Genomic DNA, 12105 nt, shown 5'->3' with positions numbered 1-12105 from the left:
GAATCGTTGCATTTTTTAATTACAATTTGAACTGACTGACATTTAATTGAAGACATCCTTTCTGAAAGGATGTTAAGTTTAAATAACGTAATCATTTTTTGCCATTATTCCAAAGCTTGCCTCTGCGAAAGTAGAATCACTTGCATTAACCAAGAGTTACAGAGAATGTTTAAATAGGGCTATACGGAAGAAGCTATAACAAAGCACAACTGAAGCCTAAAGAAAAGAGAATAACAAACTAATTGAAGACTAACTCAAGCCATATATTTAATATGCCCCCGCAAGATGGAGGATCCGTCGGAGACTCCAATCTTGGACTGAAAAGAGCAGAAACAATGCTCGTCACAACGGCATCGTGAGGATATCAGCGAGCTGTTCTTTAGAGGGAAGATGTCGGCTCACGAACAAAAAAATAGTCAAGGCCAAGGTGCTTCATTCTAGAATGGAACACAGGATTTTTGCAGACATACGTAGCGCTGAGATTATCACATAGTAACAAAGGAGGGCCACACAAAGACACTCGTAGCTCCCGTAAAAGATGTTGAACCCATAGTACCTCAGCAGTAGCATTCACAAGGGCACGGTACTCCGCCTCAGTAGAAGACCGAGAGACTGACTTTTGACAGGTTGACTTCCAAGAAACAATGTTACCACCAAGGTATAAAACATACGCAGTGGTAGAACGACCCAATGTACTAGAACCACCCCAATCAGAATAAGAAAAGGCAGTGAGACGAAAAGAAGCAGTACCTTTGAGAAGTAACCCGTGGGATAATGTCCCCTTTAAGTAGTGTAGAACACGCTTTGCAGCAGACCAATGGGTCGCAGACGGTGCATGCATAAACTGTGACAAACGGTTAACAGCAAACGAAACATCTGGGCGAGTAATGCTCAAATACTGCAACATACCAATAAGCTTGCAAAAATTGGTAGGATCAACAACTGCAGAAACATCCGGGAGGGGCAGAACCTCCGAAGAACTCATAGGCGTAGAAACTGGCTTTGCTCCATCCATATGAAACTTGATCAATATATCATAAATGTATTGTGACTGAGACAAAAACACACCAGATGCAATTGAAATGACATCCACACCTAAAAATGATGTAAGAGCCCCAAATCTTTCAACGCAAAAACATCATACAACGCTCGCACACACTGCTCAATACACACAGCATTATTACTAGTAAGTAGGATATCATCCACGTACACTAGAAAATACAGTAGGATATCATCCACGTACACTAGAAAATACATAAGAACATTATTAATAGAGTAAACAAATAAAGAGACATCTGCCTGTGACTTGAGAAAACCATAATGCAATAAAAAAAAAGGACTAAGTTCTAGGTACCTTGCTCGTGGTGCTTGTTTAAGGCCATACAACGCCTTTTTAAGTCGACAAACATGAGACGGAAAATTCACATTAATATAACCCGGCGGTTGTTCTATAAAAACAGTTTCAGTCAATGTTCCATTCAAAAGAGCATTGTTAATATCTAATTGTTAGATTGGCCAATCATAACGCAAAGCAATAGAAACAACCGCACGTATAGTGACAGGCTTCATTACAGGGCTATACGTTTCAAAAAAATCACGGCCAGCCTGCTGTAAATACCCCTTCGTTACAAGCCGCGCCTTATACCTGTAAACCGAACCATCTGGCTTACGTTTAGCTCGGAACACCCATTTGCACCCAACCACCGGTTTGGATTATCGTGGCACCAAATCCCAAGTGCCATTTCGCAGAAAAGCCTCGTATTCCTTGTCCATCGCTTTACACCACAAAGGTTCTCTCAACGCTTGGGTAACAGTGTTAGGCTTAAGACAAGTAGGTAATGGGTGTACTGAAACTGTATTAACAAACAAAGAACCAAAATATTTAGGATTAGGCTTGCGAATCCGAATGGAATGACGAGGACAAACTTCCGGCGAGGTGGGCAACGGTGCTGGAGAAGGATCCAACGAAGAAACCAACGTCGCTGAAGGAGAAGGTGGCAACTCTGGCAGATGTTGCAGCGTGGATGGCTGAGACGACACAGAAGGGAGAGACGACTGTGACGAAGAAGACGACGCCGATTGAGGGGATGTTGGCCGAGGAGGTGACGGTAGTGGCGCGGGAAACGACGCCGGTAGAGGGAATGAAGTCCGAGGAGGTGACGGCAGTGGCGAAGGAAGCGATGCCGGCTAAGGATGAGTAAAGACAGTAGGGCTACAAATGTTTGTAGGAGCTGGAACTTGTGGCTGAGGCTGGAAGGGAGAGTCCACTGCCGACGGAGGAGAGGACACTAGCGACGGAAGGGCTGCCACCGGCGACTGGGCTGGTATCGCCAACAGGGAACGCTGACCTGTTGAAGACAAATTCTCTGCAAGCACATGTGACTGTTAATAGTACTAATTTCCGATTGTACTCGTAGAATGTATGTACAGTATGTATGTGTGTGGACAATAGAATGTAGCTCAAATCTCCTTTTATTGATAATAACTCTAGTGGTGTCTTAGAGAGAATAGAGAGCATAAAGAGAGAGAGGGAGAGAGTAAGGGGAGAAAAGACGCTTAACTTGAAAGGCCACATGCCCTTTTATAGGCAAAAGGATGGCGAATTTGACCACGATTGCGATGATTCATATTAGAATTACCTTGAGTTGACCGGTCGTTGTTGGTGGACCGCTGAGTAACATTCATCGTGGCAATGATATTTTGTCGGGACTCATCTGTTTCCTTTAACATGCGCTCGTGATCCGTGAGTATCTCACTGAGCTCAAAGAGGGACAGCGGGGACTCTCGGACACGTACCGCTGACACAACAGAGTTGTATTTTTCACCAATCTGAGTAAGAATGTGCACTGTGAGATCTTCGTCCAACACCAGGCATTGTGCGATAGCAAGATCATCAGCAATGGCCTTCATGTCGTTAAGGTAATCAATAACAGACCGGCTACCTCGCGGATTGCAGGCTAACTTGGACTTGAGTGACACAATTCTTCTACGTGAGGTGTTTGCAAAACTCGCCATTAACGACTCCCAAGCTTGACGGGAGGTTTCAGCAGAAGAGATGAGCGGTTGAATGGGGTCAGAACAGCTTCTAAGGAGAACACTGACAATAATCTGGTCCTGGCAGTACCAATTTGTATAGCTAGGATTCGAGACAATTTTCGTGGCATCGGAAAACTGGGACGGGGCTACAGTACTCCCATCAACGTAGCCTAGTAGATTAAAGCCAATTAAAGTGGTTTAGATTTTACATCTCCAAACTGAGAAGTTGGGGGAAGTAAGTTTAATGGGGAAATTTGTAGGAGCAGTAATTTGAATTATAGGAATTTCAATTATTGGTATTTCAGTTGTGTGGACATTGTGTAAGGCAGGGAAGGATGAGAAAGAAAAAAAAATCAAGAGTTGTTGCTGGCTCTTGATACCATGTGAAAGTAGAATCACTTGCATTAACCAAGAGTTATAGAGAATGTTTAAATAGGGTTATACAGAGGAAGTTACAACAAAGCACAACTGAAGCCTAAAGAAAAGATAATAACAAACTAATTGAAGACTAACTCAAGCCACATGATTAACGGCCTCTTCGTTTTTCTATAACAGTCCTGATTCAAATCTACCTCTATATAAAGAGGTCAAATGAGATGCAGAAGTTCACCCTGAGATTCTTGAGGATAAGTAATACTCTTCACAACAAAAGAAAAATGTATTCTCAATATGTATCTGTCAAGGATATCAGTCCACTGCATAACAAAACAACAATAAGGGTTAGATTAATTAGAAGTTAGAACATATGAAGTACCAAAAGTTAGAGGAAACGGAATCATGAAAAGTAAAAAATGTTTATTTCACGATGAGGAGATAAAATCAATTTTCCAGTTTTGTTTTATTTGTTTTATGATAGTAAAATCAGTTTTCCAGTTTTGTATTATTTGATTTATGATATAAACTGTTTTCTTTCATCTAATATTAGATACAAATGTTTAGGAAACCTATATCCATGCCAATATCACAAAGGAAGAAGTTAGACCAATTTTTGAAAAAGGGAATGTGTACTCAGTAAAGAACTTCCTGGTGATCACTAACTACTATAAATATAAAACACTTGACACAAATATCTTATCAAGTTCAACTAAAAAACAGTTGTCAAAAAGAGTAAATATAAAGTATTCCTACCTTTAAGTTTCGTCTAAAGACTTTTCAATCCTTGAGGAATCCTGATGAATTGAATGATAAAGAGCTAGTTGGTAGCCAAATTGTTTTCTATCAGTCATTGTCATTTTTTAGATGATAAATTTGTTAACATCTTATTTTATATTCACAAAGATATGATAGGAAGAGTTGTCGAAATTTACTCGCTACTTGATAAGATAATAGTTGGAAAACCATCAAGGCATATTGACTTCTTCATTGCTTACAAATTTGAACTGATTGACATCTAATTGAAGACATCATTTGTGAAAGAATGTTAAGTTTAAATAATGTAATCATTCTTTGTCATTGTTCCAAAAGCTTGCCTCTTCGTTTTTCTATAACAGTCCTGATTCAATTTTACCTCTATATAAAGAGGTTGAATAAGATGCAGAAGTTCACTTTGAGATTCTTGAGGATAAGTAATACTCTTCACAAAAAAAATGTATTCTCAATATGTATCTGTCAAGGATATCAGTCCACTGCATAACAAAACATCAATAAGGGTTAGATTAATTAGAAGTTAGAACATATGAAGTATGAGAAGTTAGAGGAGACGGAATCATGAAAAGTAAAAAATGTTTATTTCACGATGAGGAGGTATAATCAATTTTCCAGTTTTGTTTTATTTGTTTTATGATAGTAAAATTAGTTTTCCAGTTTTGTATTCTCTATTTTATGATATAAATTATTTTCTTTAATCTAATATTAGTTACAAATGTTTAGAGAACCTATATCCATGCCAATATCTCAAAGGAAGAAGTTGACATATTTTTTAAGAAGGCAAGGTGTACTCAGTAAAGAACTTCCTGGTGGTGACTAAGTTCTACAAATAGCTGTTTATCATTCAATTCATTAGGATTCCTCAAAGATTCAAAAGTCTTTAAACGAAACATAAAGGTAGGGAATACTTTATATATCCTTTCTGAAAGGATGTTAAGCTTAAATAAAGTAATCATTCTTTGTGATTGTTCCAAAGCTTGCCTCTTTGTTTTTCTATAACAGTCCTGATTCAATTCTACCTCTATATAAAGAGGTCGAATAAGATGCAGAAGTTCACCCAGAGATTTTATTCAGGATAAGTAATACTCCACACCAAAGAATACCTTCTCAATATGTATATGTCAAGGATATTAGTCCACTGCACACCAAAAGAACAATAAGGGTTAGATTAGTTAGAACATATGAAATACCAGAAGTTAGAGGAGGCGAATTCATGAAAAGTAAAAAAAAAATGTTTATTTCACTGTGAGGATGTAAAATTAGTTTTCCAGTTTAGTTTTATTTGTTTTATATAGTAAAATTAGTTTTCCAGTTTAGTTTCATTTGTTTTATATAGTAAAATCATTTGTCCAGTTTTGTATTCTTTTTGTTTTTTGATATAAACTGTTTTGTATTCTTTGTTTTTTGATATAAACTGTTTTCTTTCATCTAATATTAGTTACAAATGTTTTAGGAACCTATATCAATATTAATATATCAAAGGAAGAAGTTGACCTATATTTGTAGAAGGCAAGGTACTCAGTAAAGAATTTCCTGGTGGCCACTAACTACTACATGTATAAAACAACTGGACATAAATATCTTATCAAGTTCAACTACAAAACAATTGTCAAAGAGAGTAAATATAAAGTATTCGCTACCTTTATGTTTCGTCTAAAGACTTTTGAATCTTTGCGGGATCCTGATGAATTGAATGATAAAGAGCTATTTGGTAACCAAATTGTTTTTTAATCGGTCATTGACATTTTTTAGTTGATAAATTTGTTGGCATCTATATCTTGTATTCACAAAGACGTGATAGGAAGAGTTGTTGAAATTTACTCGCCACTTGATAAGATAATAGCTGGAAAACTATCAAGGCTTAGTTACAACTTCATGATTTGTATTTTTCTGCCCAAATAAAACTGTGTCGTTTTAGGTAGATGCTTGGTAGTTTCGATTATTTATTATGTTCACATTGGTTTACCGCTACTGATCAGGTTTAGCCTAAATTAATAATGTATTAGTCGGCTGAATGAATACCTTTGAAACTCCCGATGATTAAACATTGGAGAAGCACATTATTGGAATAAATCTAGGAAAATGAATCGTTGCATTTTTTAATTACAAATTTGAACTGATTGACATCTAATTGAAGACATCCTTTCTAAAAGATGTTAAGTTTAAATAACATAATCATTCTTTGTCATTGTTCTAAAGTTCGCCTCTTCGTTTTTCATTAAGAGTCATGATTCAATTCTACCTCTATATAAAGAGGTTGAATGAGATGCATAAGTTCACCCTGAGATTATTCAGGATAAGTAATACTCCACACACAAAAAAATGCCTTTTCAATATGTATCTATCAAGGATATCAATCCACCGCACACCAAAAGAGGAATAAGGGTTAGATTAATTAGAACAAATGAAGTACTAGAAGTTAGAGGAGGCGAAATCATGAAAAGTACACTAAAGAATGTTTATTTTACGATGAGGAGGTAAAATTAGTATTCCAGTTTAGTTTTATTTGTTTTATGATAGTAAAATAAGTTTTCTAGTTTTGTATTCTTTGTTTTATGATATAAACAGTTTTCTTTCATCTAATATTAGTTACAAATGTATAGGGAACATATATCAATGCAAATATCTCAAAGGAAGAAGGTGACCTATTTTTGAAGAATGCAAGGTGTATTTAGTAAAAAAGTTACTAGTGGTCACTAACTACTACATTTATAAATCAACTGAACATAAATATTTTATGAAGTTCAGCTACAAAACAGTTGTCAAAGAGAGTAAATATAAAGTATTCCCTACATTTATGTTTCGTCTAAAGACTTTCGAATCATTCTGGAATCCTGATGAATTGAATGATAAAGAGCTATTTGGTAACCAAATTTGTTTTTATCAGCCGTTGTCATTTTTTAGTTTATAAATTTGTTGACATCTATATTTTGTATTCATAAAGATGTGATAGGAAGAGTTGTCGAAATTTACTCACCACTTGATAAGATACTAGCTGGAAAACCATCAAGGCTTATTCACTTCCTTATTGCTTACAAATTTGAACTAATTGACATCCAATTGAAGGCATCCTTTCTGAAAGGATGTTATGTTTAAATAACGTAATCATTCTTCATCATTGTTCCAGAGCTTGCCTCTTTGTTTTTCAATAACAGTTCTAATTCAATTCTACCTCTATATAAAGAGGTCGAATGAGATCCAAAAGTTCACCTTAAGATTCTTGAGGATAAGTAATACTCTACACACAAAAAAATGCCTTCTCAATATGTATCTGTCAATGATATCAGTCCACTGCACACCAAAAGAGCAATAATGGTTAGATTAATTGGAAGTTAAAACATGTGAAGTACCAGAAGTTAGAGGATGCAGAATCATGAAAAGTAAAGAATGTTTATTTCACGATGAGGAGGTAAATTAGTTTTCCAGTTTAGTTTCATTTGCTTTATGATAGTAAAATCAGTTTTCCAGTTATTTATTCTTTTTTTTTTTTATGATATAAACTTTTTTTCTTTCATCTAATATTACTTACAAATGTTTAGGGAACCTATATCCATGCTAACATCTCAAAGGAATAAGTTAATCTATTTTTTAAGAAGGCAAGTTGTACTCATTAAAGAACTTCCTAGTAGTCACTAACTACTACAAGTATAAAACAACTGGATATAAATATCTTATCAAATTCAACAACAAAACAATTGTCAAAGAGAGTAAATATAAAGTATTCCCTACCTTTATGTTTCGTCTAAAGACTTTCGAATCATTGAAGAATCCTAATGAATTGAATGATAAAGAGCTATTTTGTAACCAAATTTGTTTTTATCAGTCATTGCCATTTTTTAGTTAATAATTTTGTTGACATCTATATTTTGAATTCATAAAGTTGTGATATGAAGAGTTTTTGAAATTTACTCGCCACTTGATAAGATAATAGCTGGAATACCATCAAGGCTTATTGACTTCCTCATTGATTACAAATTGGAACTGATTGACATCTAATTAAAGTTAGGGATGGCAATTTCAATCCGACCCGTGGATATCCACCTGAACCCACCCCACATGGATCGGGTTTTTTTGGGTGATGGTGGGTGGTGGGTCGGGGGTGGGTCTTAAAAAAGCAAACCCGCGGTGGGTCGGGTTGGATTCGGGTTCTATGTACAAGACCCGCCTAGAACCCCACCCGACCCACCATGTGTGTGTGTGTATATATATATATATATATATATATATATATATATATATATATATATATAATAGTAAAATAAGTACTAATATGTAGTTATTTATAAAAGTTTATAAATTCGTGTAGCTTTTTACTATTTTTTATATCAAAACTACTAAGTTTATTTTTAAAAATTAACAATTTAGTTATTATATTTAAATATTTCCATTATTTATGTTTTAGTATCACTAATGGATTTTATTTTTTTTATTATATGTAAATAATTTAAATATTATTTTTTGAAAAACATAATAAGATGATAAGTGGTGGGTACCCGTAGTGGGCACCAGCACCCGGTGGGGGTGGGGGTGGGTTCTGAAAAAGTCCACCCGATGCGGGTTGGAGCTGGGGGTGGATGGAGAAAATATAAGGTGGGTCGGGTGATGGATGTAGCCCTCCCCGACCCACACCCGACCCATTGCCATCCCTAATTAAAGTCATCCTTTCTGAAAAGATGTTAAGTTTAAATAACGTAATCATTCTTTGTCATTGTTCCAAAGCTTGGCTCTTCGTTTTTCTATAACATTCCTGGTTCAATTCTACCTCTATATAAAGAGGTCGAATGAGATGTAGAAGTTCACCCTGATATTCTTGAGGATGAGTAATACTCCACACTAAAAAAAAAATGTCTTCTCAATATGTATCTATCAAGGATATCAGTCCACCACACTCCAAAAGAGCAATAAGAGTTAGATTAGTTAGAACATATGAAATACCAGAAGTTAGAGAAGACACATTCATGAAAAGTAAATAAGATTTATTTCATGATGAGGAGGTAAATTCTTTGTTTTATGATATAAACTGTTTTCTTTCATCTAATATTAGTTACAAATGTTTAGGGAACATATATCTATGCCAATATCTCAAAGGAAGAAGTTGACTTATTTTTGAAGAAGGCAAGGTGTATTCAGTAAAGAATTTTCTGGTAGTCGCTAACTAGTACATGTTCAATTTATTTAACTAATTCTAGAATTTCATTTTTTTAGTTTCTTGTGATAGTGATGTCAAGTAGGACGTCCTGCCTAATCTAACATTGTGGGTCCAATAATAGGAGTTGTTATTCTGAGAAGTCACACCCAGAATTCAAGATATTTTTTATTGCAGTTTGAGAACACCTCATACTTTGCGAGGTCACACCTAAAACTTTCTACTAAAGATCCACATGATTCAAATGATTTACAAAAGTTAGGTTTATCACATTTTAACATCAACCTTATACTGCAATTTTGTAAGAAAGTTTCAAAAATACAATTTGAGCTAATATATATGACAATTCCACAAATTATATATCAACCTGGATTTTCACACAGTCTGTACTATCTAGTATCAAGTGGATCAGCTTCTCTGAAATGTACTCCAATCTGTCCTTTTGCTTGAAGTTTCTTCATGAATTTTATGATTAAAATGTCTAAATTTCTTATCAACAATAAGTTTTCTTCATTACAAAGCCCATATTTATAGTTCGGGCAGCACAATATTAGGCTTTGTGAATCATGTACATTTCGCATGCTACACATTGTGGAGTTGAGGAAATAAACTTGATTTAATTTCAACCACAATTTTGTTGAGAGAATTGTGCATCTTTTGTCAGCTCTTCTTGGACTTCTCAATTCCTCAAAAATAGGCTCCATGATGTTTTTGACTAGTTTCACTCGGACCAAAGTACAATGAACCAACATTTTCGATGGACCAAAATATACCAACAAAATAAAACATATACTTAAGAGTTAATTCCATTTATGTCCTACATTTATAGCTGACAGTCCACTTTTAGTCCTAGTATTATCGTGACATGACCAATTTTCGTCATTTATCAATAAAACAGTTTAAATATCGTTAAACACAATGACATTTTGATCTTCAATTATGGATGTTTTCAAAAAAAAAAAAAAAAAAAACATAAAAAAATATAGCGGTTTGACTTACTTTGTATAAAAAAGATTGAAATGTCTTTGTATTTAATGATATTTCAACGATTTTGTTGATGGACTAAAAATGGTTATGCCACAATAATACTAGGACCAAATGAGAATGTTCTAATAAAAAAGACTAAAAGTGGATTGTCACCTATAAATTTATGACCAAAAATGGAATTAACTCTATATTTAATTAATATATTCATATTAATTACTCCGTGTGTACTAACAGGTTATATGCCAAGGACCTTGTGGTTTAGTGGCACCAAGTTGCTTTCCTATATGGGAGGTTGTGCTTTCCTATATGGGATGTTATGGGTTCGAGCCTCAGTGGAGGCACATATACTGCATTGTAACGGAGTTAGTAGCACTAAAGAAAAATGTTATATTATTTAGAGTAAATATCCAAAATGGTCCCTCGACTATAGCTAAATTCACAAATTGGTCCTCAACTTTCAATTTCAACCAATTAAGTCCTTAACTTTGTAATTTTGACACGATTTGGTCCTCCATCTATTTGACCGTTTGTTGACCGTGATCGACGATCTCCAGAAGAACCTTCAACTCTCGTCGGAGCACGTGGAGGCCTCTAGGATGACGTTGCACTGGTTCGGAAACACGTCATCTTCTTCGCTCTGGTACAAACTCAACTACATTGAATCCAAAGGGAGGATGAAGAAAGGCAACCGGATTTGGTAGATTGCTTTCGGCAGTGGATTCAAATGTAACAGTGCGGCCTAGAAATGCAACTAGAACCTTAAAAAATCGATGATGGACCATGAAATTACATATATATCCTCAAAAATCACAGTCAACAAATGGTCAAATAGACAGAGGACCAAATTGTGTTAAAATTACAAAGTTAAGGACTTAATTGGTTAACATTAAAAGTTGAGGACCAATTTGTGAATTTAGCTATAGTCGAGGGACCATTTTGGGTATTTACTCTATTATTTATGGATGCTCTAATTTTATTCTAAAAAGAATGGGATATTAAGATTTTAAAAATTATTGATCTTAAAAATTTAAAATAATTTAATACAACTTGTTGTACTACTAGTTTTTTACGCGCATTACGCGATTGGGATAATGCCCGATATTTTTCTTAAATAAGTATTTTAAAGTATATCAAGCCAAGATTATATTAGAATTGTTCATGCATAGATAATTGAATGTTGAATTTGCGTATTTAAATTGGTAATTCTAAGTTTACAAATGCAAGATAATATAGTCAAGATTGATTATAATTGTCAATGAAATAATTGTATGGGTATGGTTGAAACCAAATACGGGACATACGGGAGAGCAAATAAAAATTAAAGCATAAAATATTCTTCCAAAAGGTTGAATCCCAACCCTAAGGGCCCCCCACACTCCGGCCCGACAGAGCATTTGGGAGGATGTAAATCATGGTGACTCAACTGAACATGAACCATAGAGGCTAGACCGGTGCTCACTGTGCACAAGGAGCCCCCCTCACTTTGAGAGGTTAAGCATAAAATATTAAATATATACTAATATTGTTTGAGGAGATTCCGACAGTAGGATTTGAATTGTGGTTAGAGTTCTATTAAGACTTTAATATTAGAATTAGATTAATGTTGTACTTATAATTCTATATTAGAGTTTAATATTAGAATTAGACTAACGGTGAATTAATGAAAAAGTTAACGGATCGGATAATCATATAATTAATGATAAATTATGAAATCTCAAGAAAAAATTAAAATATGAACAATATGAACTATTCATTTGATTTAATAATTTGACGGTCATTTTTTCTAACCA

At 34.7% G+C, this 12105-nt stretch overlaps 2 long non-coding RNA genes across 2 annotated transcripts; one reads left to right on the top strand and one right to left on the bottom strand.

Annotated features, from left to right (window-relative positions):
* The first annotated feature begins 24 nt into the window (after positions 1-24).
* On the top strand, positions 25-9006 carry LOC109151343. Its single transcript, XR_002049288.1, has 3 exons — positions 25-71; positions 5459-5466; positions 8856-9006. It is a non-coding gene; the product is annotated as an uncharacterized LOC109151343 (long non-coding RNA).
* Positions 6236-8184, bottom strand: LOC109151344. The gene is made up of 2 exons (XR_002049289.1): positions 8155-8184; positions 6236-6324 (listed from the first exon to the last, which is right to left on the bottom strand). It is a non-coding gene; the product is annotated as an uncharacterized LOC109151344 (long non-coding RNA).
* Positions 9007-12105: the final 3099 nt, after the last annotated feature.

The sequence above is a fragment of the Ipomoea nil genome, unplaced genomic scaffold, assembly GCF_001879475.1.
Source record: "Ipomoea nil cultivar Tokyo-kokei standard unplaced genomic scaffold, Asagao_1.1 scaffold2283, whole genome shotgun sequence".
Taxonomy (NCBI): domain Eukaryota; kingdom Viridiplantae; phylum Streptophyta; class Magnoliopsida; order Solanales; family Convolvulaceae; genus Ipomoea; species Ipomoea nil.
This window is presented reverse-complemented; position numbering and strand designations above follow the sequence as displayed.